Source organism: Pseudophryne corroboree, chromosome 6, assembly GCF_028390025.1.
Source record: "Pseudophryne corroboree isolate aPseCor3 chromosome 6, aPseCor3.hap2, whole genome shotgun sequence".
NCBI classification, from domain to species: domain Eukaryota; kingdom Metazoa; phylum Chordata; class Amphibia; order Anura; family Myobatrachidae; genus Pseudophryne; species Pseudophryne corroboree.
Genome location: NC_086449.1, coordinates 167,942,370 through 167,954,322, shown reverse-complemented (window position 1 = coordinate 167,954,322; position 11,953 = coordinate 167,942,370). Strand labels below are relative to the sequence as shown.

The following is an 11,953-nucleotide window of genomic DNA, read 5'->3' as shown; positions in this document are numbered from 1 at the left end:
ATGAGTCCATTATCACTGATGTGTCTGACTTAGAATCAGGCCCCATGTTTAAAGGAGTGCTACGAGGTCTCAGAAGTGTTACAAGGTCTATGGACAAATCCCACTTGTCACTGTCATTGGAAGGGGTTAATTAAAGCATGTGAGGAGACCTACAGTATGGCTAATAATATTCAAACAATGATTTGAAACCATAGGCTTCGCCCCATAGCAAAATATTGAAAGCTGCATGTACCACCCAAACGTAAAGCAAACACACTTGTACATATGACTTTAATGGAGAGGAGGGGGCCTTCTGGTGTCTCCCAAAACTTATGCACCCCGATACTGCGGTAGTTATGCCATTGCTGGCACTTTTATATCCAACAGATTATAGCAACCCTTTGTATAAGGCTCTTCCATGATTGTGAGGTACCCAACACTAGGAGCGATGCAGGATCATAAAGGAGGCGTGAGGCACCTCTGAAGGTATGGCGTGGGCAGCCGAATAATCAATCTGTGCTTTCCTTAGTTTTTTGCAGAGAACATGGAGGTGGTTTAATAAGGAGGAGGAGACGTTCATGTCGGCTAACGAGTAATCCAATTTTATGAGAGATTTGCAAAGGTTGAAAGCTGGTATGAGTCAGGGAAGGGGAGTGATCGATCTCTCCCTCTGCATTGTTTGTTTTTCATGTTATCTTTATGGAAATTGGATGTATAATTTGTATCCACCTGCTGTGTGCCTGTAACTCCTCCGCTGCCAGTGTAAATGTCTGTGCTATGCTTTTCCTGTGGATGGTGAAACCCTTTCAGTGCTGAAAGTTATCGCTCCATCTGGACCTTCTCATCTCCTTAATGTGACAGGCATGCTGGGATATTCCCTAGTCCCTGGTGAGGAGGAGAAGATGCACAGAGCATCCCAGGGATGCTGCACGGTGGGTGGGTGTGGTGGGGGAGGGCCCACAGAGATCACTGTCACTGCCTTTTGTTTGCCAGCTGTATCCAGAGAGGGGCTGGGCTTCTCTATAGCCATAAACCAGGAGAAAACATGGGCTTCCCAACCTGCAGGAGATAACATTCCCATCCATTGCAGAGATTAAAGGTATGTCCACATCCTTTCTTTCTACATACAGGGATATTGTACAGAAGAAACTGCCTTCTGCAAATAACAGTGCAAGGGTGCAGCAGTCATTTGCTGCATGATGCTTCTGAATGTGGTGTGAAATAATGCTTTGCAGATGTCTCCAGTCTGGTGACCCAGGCTTTCTACAAGCAGTAATTATAGGATTTTACACGATGGTGTGGCAGGTGGGTGTATATATTATTTTGACGTGTACATTTCATTATGAAGAGAATAGATGTGACAGAGCAGAGGAATACAGCACCCTGCTGACATTCTTTTCATTGCTGCAGTTCTGCCAGCAGCCACGGGGAGCTGTCACGCTGCAGAGGGAATTGCTGGCAATAATATACAGTATATGTTATATTAATAAAGGTGACAGATGGTTGTGATGAAATGCTTCATTGTAAGATATTCTAAACGCTTCATTTGCTTTATCTGGAGAGAGGCTGGAATACTGGAATCACCGCTTCTGCAATGGATGATGAGACGGGCGCTGGGTCCTTGTATGAGCCGAGAGGTACCTGCTGGACCCGTTGACTGTCTCATCCGAATCAGGAGGCTTACTCGGATCTCCCCTTTAACTATTTCATTGACAGAGATTTGTGCGGTCTATGTGTTGCCATTGTCCTCTCCCATCTTAGAGTATGTTAAATTCTAAAGCCATTTTCCTACAGATCCGGGTGTGACCTTATTGGGTTGTCAGTTGTGAACCAAGACAGTGTAGCAAGCGGTTGATGAAACCAGCGGTGTGTCTGTATTGAGACAACCTGAGGCTCAGTCTTACTGCAAGTTTGGAAACGGGGAGACTGAGAACTGAGGATATCTTCATTTATAAATCAAATTTTAATATTTATGTTAAATCTGAATTGGTAATCTTAGACTGCATTATAATAGGAAAAATTGTGATTTAAAGTGCAATCATCTCAAAATTCTATGCAAGCTTGTATACAGGGTGGGACCATTTTAGCTCTCCCTTCAGGCAGTAAAATGGCCAGGCACACCCCTGGATATAGCCATATACCTGTACTGCACTTAGGATAGCGTCTAATAATGTGCTTAACCTATAAACTTCTCTGTGTATAACCAGCTGTACAGCAAGTTTACAGATTGCACAACTCATTTATTCCTTTAAATCCTGTAATGTATTTTGCATGTGTAAAGTGTACTCTTTCCAAAGAATCTTTTCACTGTAATCTTGAACTACAGTATTAGATTAGGAACCTTATATCCAGTGCTTTAAGACACATCCTCACTTCCACTGCAGGGGTCCTGTTTGGACATATATATTTATTATTATATTTTTTTTTGTGTTTGTTTATTGATCTGGTATATTATGGAAGGATGGATAGATAGGTAGGTAGATAGATAGATATAGATAGATTTTATATATATATATATATATATACTGTATAATCTATCTTTGTAGATGGATGAGACTTGAATAGTTTGATGTTGCATTATTAAGTAGTGTCGTTGTATCCGAATTCCAGTTACAAGTTCTTTGTTTTGTTCATTGTTTGCTAAATGTAGATTCTCCCACATTTATGCTTTAGGACCACTAATTATGGCCCTCATTCCGAGTCGTTCGCTCGTTCTTTTTTTTCGCATCGCAGTGAAAATCAGCTTAGAGCGCATGCGCAATGTTCGCACTGCGACTGCGCTAAGTAATTCTGCTATGAAGAAAGGATTTTTACTCACGGCTTTTTGTTCGCACCGGCGAACGTAGTGTGATTGACAGGAAATGGGTGTTACTGGGCGGAAACACGGCGTTTTATGGGCGTGTGGCTGAAAACGCTACCGTTTCCGGAAAAAACGCAGGAGTGGCCGGAGAAACGGGGGAGTGTCTGGGCGAACGCTGGGAGTGTTTGTGACGTCAAACCAGGAACGACAAGCACTGAACTGATCGCACAGGCAGAGTAAGTCTGGAGCTACTCAGAAACTGCTAAGTTTTTTTTGTTCGCAATATTGCGTAAACTTCGTTCGCACTTTTAAGATGCTAAGATACACTCCCAGTAGGCGTAGACTAAGCGTGTGTAACTCTGCTAAATTCGCCTTGCGACCGATCAACTCGGAATGAGGGCCTATGTACAAAGCTCTTGCTCATTTCTGGTTGCATATAAGATACTGATACATGTAACAGGTTTCCGCATTCCTTCACTAAAGGTCCTACCACTGCAAATTGATCAGCAGAAAGAAAATAAAACTTCTTTGTAATAAGATAAAATGCAAATGATTTAAATAATACCGGTTAATCTAGGCAGAACAACAACAAAACTCTTTTTTCAAAAAATTTTTATTGCAAGGCAAAAATATAAGCTATGTATGGGGTTCTGTCCATAGTACAAAGCAGACTAAAAGCAATTGGTCAGATATACTGTCCACACCCATACATTTCGGGGTCTGGAAGAGCAAGGCTTGAATGTCCTTTTCTTCTGCTTGCATTCTGGTCTTACAAGTTGGAGGATAAGTAAGGTTGATGCAGTATTGTGTGAGACACTTTGGGGTATATTTACTAAGGTCCCGATTTTGACCGAGATGGTGTTTTTTCTTCAAAGTGTCATCTCGGGAATTTACTAAACTCAAATCACGGCAGTGATGAGGGCATTCGTATTTTTTGGGAAGTCCTAGGAAAAAAATACGAATGAATACACCATCGTTCAAATACGCCTGGAATTTGGTAGAAATCGGTCATTTACTAAAAAGTGCAATTCACAAACACTGCCGACAATAGCCAAACACTGCCGTGAAAAAATACAAATCGTGAAAAAGTGCTAAAATAAAACAGACCTGCTTTTTTTTACTGTGTTCGGATAGGCATGCACGGATCCATGAGATCCGTGCATGTTTATCAGTGGGAAGGGGTGGGAAAGTGTTAAATTTGCACACAAAAAATGCGTAGGGTCCCCCCTCCTAAGCAAAACCAGCCTCGGGCTCTTTGAGCCGGTCCTGGTTGAAAAAATATGGGGGGAAAAGTGACAGGGGTTCCCCCATATTTAAACAACCAGCACCGGGCTCTGCGCCTGGTCCTGGTTCCAAAAATACGGGGGACAAAAAGCGTAGGGGTCCCCCGTATTTCTGAAACCAGCACCAGGCTCCACTAGCCAGATACATAATGCCACAGCCGGGGGACACTTTTATATTGGTCCCTGCGGCCCTGGCATTACATACCCAACTAGTCACCCCTGGCCGGGGTACCTTGGAGGAGTGGGGACCCCTTCAATCAAGGGGCCCCCCCCTCCAGCCACCCAAGGGCCAGGGGTGAAGCCCGAGGCTGTCCCCCCCATCCAAGGGCGGCGGATGGGGGGCTGATAGCCTTTTTGACAAAATTTGAATATTGTTTTTAGTAGCAGTACTACAAGTCCCAGCAAGCCTCTCCCGCAAGCAGGTACTTGGAGAACCACAAGTACCAGCATGCGGTGGAAAACCGGGCCCACTTTTACCTGTAGTACTACTACTAAAAAAATACCCCAATAAAAACAGAAGACACACACCTTGAAAGTAAAAGTTTAATACATACATCCACACCTCCAAACATACATACTTACCTATGTTCACACGAGGGTCAGTCCTCTTCTCCATGTAGAATCCATGGGGTTCCTGTTGGAAAAATTATACTCACATAATCCAGTGTAGATCGGTCCTCTTCTTTTCTATTTGTAATCCACGTACTTTGCAAAATAAAAAAACAGATACACGACCACGCACTGAAAGGGGCCCCATGTTTTCACATGGGACCCCTTTCCCCGACTGCCAGGAACCCCCCGACTTCTAAAAAGTGAATAGATCACAAACTGTGCGCCACAACAAAGCAGCCCAAGAAAATAGGTGGTGGAGAAAGTGTCACCTACACTTTGGAATGAACAAAATAAAAATAGTTACCACCCTGATTCTCAGGCGCTTTCAAAAAGAGCCCATTGATACTCAATCTCTCAAAATCTTTGGAAATAATTCGACCTTTTAAAAATAAAAAGAGACACTAACATAGCATAATACTGTTATAACAATTGATTTGATTGTATATGGGGGGAGATCCAGACTCGTACCCAAAATGGTGGTCTACCGTGGTAGACAAATGCGCAATATGTAAAGAGCGGATCACCATCCGTACTTGCTGTAGTTCTTATGGATATCCTCCTTATTTCATCAACCGTGATGACATGTAAATGAAATGGATCTCAAATAGCGTTATACCATTTAAAATTTATTGCCACATGAAAACATATAATAAAATATAAAATAAACCCCTTTGACAGATGGGTTCTCACCAGACAAGATGGTCTACCAGGAAAAGTAGACAACAGCGTTTGTTATATGAAAAAACAACCAGGCGTCCCCAGGAGTCGTCATAAACAGCCAAGTGAGAGCTCCACTTGTCCCCTGCTACCTCAACCAACACGTTTCGATAACTAGACGTTATCTTTTTCAAGGTGTAGGTTGTAGCCAGAAGACTGGGGTATTTATCCCCATCTCAATTACATTTCTCTAATTCCTAATGCCAGACATGGAATTTCTAATTGCTATACATCCTATTAACATTAAGAACCACATCATATAGAAAGAATCCATTTCATATATTCCTTTTTGTCCTGGACAACTACGTTTCCCGCCTTAACAATCATGCCCCGCTCCCCGGAAGTGACATAGCGGAAGTTCTCGACGATAGTCCGTGCCGTGAATGTTCCTCCTTCATTAGGGCGGAAGTATCGTGTTCGGTGGTGCCAGAGCTTCTGTCTAAGAGGGTTCCTTCAGCCAATCAGGGAGCGCCACGTTGTGGCACCCTCCTGATTGGCTGTGTGCTCCTGTAGTGTATGTCAGGCAGCACACGGCAGTGATACAATGTAGCGCCTATGCGCTCCATTGTAACCAATGGTGGGAACTTTGTGGTCAGCGGTTGACCGTTTTTTTATTTTGCAAAGTACGTGGATTACAAATAGAACAGAAGAGGACCGATCTACACTGGATTATGTGAGTATAATTTTTCCAACAGGAACCCCATGGATTCTACATGGAGAAGAGGACCGACCCTCGTGTGAACATAGGTAAGTATGTATGTTTGGAGGTGTGGATGTATGTATTAAACTTTTACTTTCAAGGTGTGTGTCTTCTGTTTTTATTGGGGTATTTTTTTAGTAGTAGTACTACAGGTACCAGTGGGCCCGGTTTTCCACCGCATGCTGGTACTTGTGGTTCTCCAAGTACCTGCTTGCGGGGGAGGCTTGCTGGGACTTGTAGTACTGCTACTAAAAACAATATTCAAATTTTGTCAAAAAGGCTATCAGCCCCCCATCCGTCGCCCTTGGATGGGGGGGACAGCCTCGGGCTTCACCCCTGGCCCTTGGGTGGCTGGAGGGGGGGACCCCTTGATTGAAGGGGTCCCCACTCCTCCATGGTACCCCGGCCAGGGGTGACTAGTTGGGTATGTAATGCCAGGGCCGCAGGGACCAATATAAAAGTGTCCCCCGGCTGTGGCATTATGTATCTGGCTAGTGGAGCCCGGTGCTGGTTTCAGAAATACGGGGGACCCCTACGCTTTTTGTCCCCCGTATTTTTGGAACCAGGACCAGGCGCAAAGCCCGTTGCTGGTTGTTTAAATATGGGGGAACCCCTGTCACTTTTTTCCCCATATTTTTTCAACCAGGACCGGCTCAAAGAGCCCGAGGCTGGTTTTGCTTAGGAGGGGGGACCCCACGCATTTTTTTTTTCCAGATTTTAACAATGTTTTATTTTTTACGAAAGGTGCTGTAACACTGTAGGGGTGCAAGGCGCCTTTTCCTGGGGAATATGGTAGCACGCAGCAGCTGAGGAACAACACAAGTCCAGTTTCTGGTACAACTGACCCCGGCCAGTTTTATTGAAACAGAAAATAAAACAAACCCCAAAATAAAAATACCTTGCCTGTCCGGCACTAACTAAACATAAGATATTCCTAACTGTCACTAAACAAAACACAGAGTTCTTCAGTACATACTGTATAGCTCACTTGCATTAGAAAGCGTGTCTCTCACACACAGATCCTGCAGCCTTCCCAGGCAGTCTGCCCATACTAATCAGGTTAGCAGCACTATAACACACTTACACAGCTGAAACCCTGATTAGCCCTCTGTGAGGCCAAAGACCCGAACTGGGCCCAATGTCTAGAACTCGCCTTATCTCTCTCTCAGAGCCTTTACCCAGCTTTTACAGCAAACTGAAAAGGTTCAGACAAAACAAAAAGCATTTTTCCTAGAAGTTAACATTTTCTAAAACATGTAAGACAAGAACCTGGGACAAATATACCTGCCCTCAAACACTATCCCAGTGTTCTTGTCACAGTGCACAATGAAGCCCAGCACGGATCTTACAGATCCGGCCGAGATTCATTGTGTTAAAGTCGGCAGTGTTTTACAATTCACTCACGTAAAACACTGCAAAAAAATACGAATGACATCGACATCGGTAAATACGAAAATGCAGAATACGACAGCTTAGTAAATTAGTCGTAATAAATTCAAAAAGTTGCAACTTTACACTTTCGATGTCATTGGTGATTGAACTTTAACCTCATTCGGAAAAATACGAATTTTAGTAAATATACCCCCTTGAGTTTTACAAACTGCATTGCTCCACTGCAGCTAATAACATATGAACTGCAGGCAGAGTGCACCTCTTCTCAGTGTAAGCAGTGATTGTGGCCAGCAGTGATGGGAAGGACTGGCATGCATTGGCTTTTCTATAATGGGTGCAGTGGGTGCAGTGCACACGGGCCCCTGGGTCCAGGGGGGGCCCACACAGCACCCATTTTAACACTTACCTTTCCTGAGTCCAGCGCCGGGACCTGCAATCACGTCGGAAATCGCCGCCACGCATGCGCGGTAGCCAAATTGGTCTCCGGATCATGGCGGGCGCCATGTTTTCGGAGACATGCGCATGCGCAGTAGACTCTGGCACAATGCCAGAGTCTACAGCGCCGTACAGAGGGGAGGCCCCCTCCTCTGTAGAAACGCCCCTGCTGGCAGGGATGATACATGGAACAGTGAGTTCTCCACAAAGGTTATAGACCAAAGTTCCTCACTGGCAGGGTCGGACTGGCCCACGGGTACAGGGGAAACCACTGGTGGGCCCAACTGCCTGGGGGCCCTCCTCCTCCTTTAGGGATCAGGTTCCAGACTGTGTTCTTGAATTATACATTATACATATGTTACATTATACTGCACAAGACTATGGTGTATTCTCTACAGTGCATTGCCAATATTTATCTGGTACATTATCATGCACGCACTAGCAGTATTTATATATTTGTCAAAGGGCCCAGCCCATGCACTCACTGATGGTTAGGCAAACCAATGTAGCGGCTGGCCACACCACCTCTGGAAACTGACCACACCCCTAAACATGGGCACCTACCACGGCATTCCCCGGTGGGCCCTTCATGCCCCAGTCCGACACTGCTCACTGGGGAAGATCTTGCAGAAGAATCAGTATTTTCTGAGCTTTCACCTGCTCGCATTGCAAGCAAGGGTTATAGAAAGCAAGTGGGAGTTACAGAAGAAGGCTTTATAAAGGAATAGATGTGCAGGAATTCTCTATTGATCGATAAGAGTTACCAGGGGGATTACATAATTAAGGAGATATGCTAGCAGAGGCTTCCTGACCATTATCACGTAGAAGAGTTATAAATATTTGGTGTATAGTGCATAATGAGCTAAGTAGAGATGTGGTTCCCAAACTTTTCTTCAATCATAGCGCCGTAGAGAATCTGCATTTTTTTAGCAGCACCCCTAGGCAAAATGGTTCTTATTCAGAAAAAAAATACAACCGCTGAAGTAGAGGAACATTTGATAGGTAGATACAATGTTTTATTGATATTTATAGGGACCATTCATTCTCCAATTCTGTGTATGTAGAAACATTGGGTGACTTGGTTGCTGTTAGGTGCCGCGGTCCGCGGCGCCGCTTGGTCTGCTTCCGAGCGACGCTCACGGCCGCCGCACCTCCCTCGCTGCCCGCCCGGCGCCTAGCAACGCCAGGATGCCGTGCGTACTGTAACCGCCGTGTCCCTGGCAACGCTAGGACGCCGGGCGTCCTCAGCCGCCGGGTCCATGGCAACGGGGACGCCATTGGCGGACTGCGTTCCCCGTTGCCAGATAAGACTGATTAGTTGTTCGTGCAGCAGGGCAGCTGCACGGCAACTATTAATTAGGGTCTGGGGGCTAATCTTGCTGGCCCTCCTGTCATTGGCCAGCAGGGCCTTTTTATGGGAGACAGCACACTGCAGCCTCGCCGGTGATAGCTTCCTGCACGCTGTTCCTGCCTTGCAAAGTTTGTTCCTGGTCTGCTGTATCTGGTCGATCCTGCTCCCCGTGCTCCTGAGTCCTGGAGTTCTGAAGCCGGTCCTGGGAATCCTTCCAGTCCAAGTGAACCTGTTGCAGTCATCTGGGGTTTCTTGCTTATTGGGGTTCTCTCCCGGTTTCGTGAGTAGCGGCTTCTGCCGCGTGTTGTGGCCTAGGCCTCTTAGTCCTTGCGTTTGTTTTGTACTGGTGTTTTTGCGGAGGATTCCGCTTTTCACTGTCCTCCCCGGTACACGACGGTGCCGTGTGGGGTGTTGACAGTGGTATCTTTTGTTGTTCTTTTCCTTTGGCGGCGTGCCGCACATATATTTAGTTTTAGGGTTGTTAGTAGCCCCTGGCCTTCTGTTTGCTTTAGTTAGAGGTCCCCTTGTTATTGTCCTGTCTCGGTTCACGCCTTGTCTCACTCTAAGACCTGGGGGCATCGGAGTTGGGCAGACCTAATCCGCCCTTCAAACGCGGCTGCCGTGGGCCCAAGAAACCATAGTCACGCAGGCGTGAACTGACCACACGGGTGAAACAAAGGAGGTAGGGTGTTAGGGGCTATTTCCATACCACACCTTATTTCAGCGTCACGTCCTGGTGCTCTGGACTCACTACGCAACATCTCTCTTGTTCTGAGCACCAGGAACGTAACAGTTGCTTACTTTCTTCTGTTGCACGGGACCAAATCAGAAGTTGTTACGAGCAGTCCTGTTTAATGATACACATGAGGATTGCATCAGCACGTGACCATAACATAACATAACATAGCAGATGCAAGTTATTGCTCTCCTTATCACCCTTGCATAACACCCTGACAACATAATAAATTGCTTAAAATAAGATTTTACTCACCGGTAAATCTATTTCTCGTAGTCCGTAGTGGATGCTGGGAACTCCGTAAGGACCATGGGGAATAGACGGGCTCCGCAGGAGACTGGGCACTCTAAAAGAAAGATTAGGTACTATCTGGTGTGCACTGGCTCCTCCCTCTATGCCCCTCCTCCAGACCTCAGTTAGGATACTGTGCCCGGAAGAGCTGACACAATAAGGAAGGATTTTGAATCCCGGGTAAGACTCATACCAGCCACACCAATCACACTGTATAACTCGTGATACTATACCCAGTTAACAGTATGAAATATAACTGAGCCTCTCAACAGATGGCTCAACAATAACCCTTTAGTTAGGCAATAACTATATACAAGTATTGCAGACAATCCGCACTTGGGATGGGCGCCCAGCATCCACTACGGACTACGAGAAATAGATTTACCGGTGAGTAAAATCTTATTTTCTCTGACGTCCTAGTGGATGCTGGGAACTCCGTATGGACCATGGGGATTATACCAAAGCTCCCAAACGGGCGGGAGAGTGCGGATGACTCTGCAGCACCGAATGAGAGAACTCAAGGTCCTCCTCAGCCAGGGTATCAAATTTGTAGAATTTAGCAAACGTGTTTGCCCCTGACCAAGTTGCAGCTCGGCAAAGTTGTAAAGCCGAGACCCCTCGGGCAGCCGCCCAAGATGAGCCCACTTTCCTCGTGGAATGGGCTGTTACTGATTTAGGATGCGGCAATCCAGCCGCAGAATGCTCCAGCTGAATTGTGCTACAAATTCAGCGAGCAATAGTCTGCTTAGAAGCAGGAGCACCTATTTTGTTGGGTGCCTACAGGATAAAAAACGAGTCAGTTTTCCTGACTCCAGCCGTCCTGGAAATATAAATTTTTAAGGCCCTGACTACGTCCAGTAACTTGGAATCTTCCAAGTCCCTAGTAGCCGCAGGCACTACAATAGGTTGGTTCAAGTGAAAAACTGATACCACCTTAGGGAGAAACTGGGGACGAGTCCTCAATTCTGCCCTATCCATATGGAAAATCAGATAAGGGCTTTTACATGACAAAGCCGCCAATTCTGACACACGCCTGGCCGAAGCCAAGGCCAATAACATGACCACTTTCCACGTGAGATATTTCAAATCCACAGTTTTAAGTGGCTCAAACCAATGTGATTTTAAGAAACTCAACATCACGTTGAGATCCCAAGGTGCCACAGAAGGCACAAAAAAGGGCTGAATATGTAGCACTCCCTTTACAAATGTCTGAACTCCAGGCAGTGAAGCCAGTTCTTTCTGGAAGAAAATCAACAGAGCCGAAATCTGGACCTTAATGGAACCCAAATTTAGGCCCATAGTCACTCCTGACTGTAGGAAGTGCAGAAAACGACCCAGCTGAAATTCCTCTGTTGGGGCCTTCCTGGCCTCACACCACGCAACATATTTTCGCCAAATACGGTGATAATGGTATGCGGTTACTTCTTTCCTGGCTTTTATCAGCGTAGGAATGACTTCCTCCGGAATGCCCTTTTTCTTTAGGATCCGGAATTCAACCGCCATGCCGTCCAACGCAGCCGCGGTAAGTCTTGGAACAGACAGGGCCCCTGCTGTAGCAGATCCTGTCTGAGCGGTAGAGGCCATGGGTCCTCTGATATTATTTCTTGAAGTTCTGGGTACCAAGCTCTTCTTGGCCCATCCGGAACCACGAGTATCG

The 11,953-nt window shown here is 45.9% G+C and overlaps 1 protein-coding gene across 4 annotated transcripts in view; it reads left to right on the top strand.

Moving 5' to 3' along the window:
• The first annotated feature begins 937 nt into the window (after nt 1-937).
• ADD2 (adducin 2) overlaps nt 938-11,953 on the top strand; it is a 276,848-nt gene continuing 265,832 nt past the window's right edge. For 3 of the 4 annotated variants that reach the window (XM_063932099.1, XM_063932101.1, XM_063932106.1), the window contains exon 1: nt 938-1,078. The gene's annotated coding sequence lies outside the window, so the exon portion shown is untranslated. Of the gene's footprint in view, nt 1,079-1,543; nt 1,617-11,953 lie in introns of those variants that run through there. The other variant, XM_063932102.1, reaches the window with a different exon arrangement.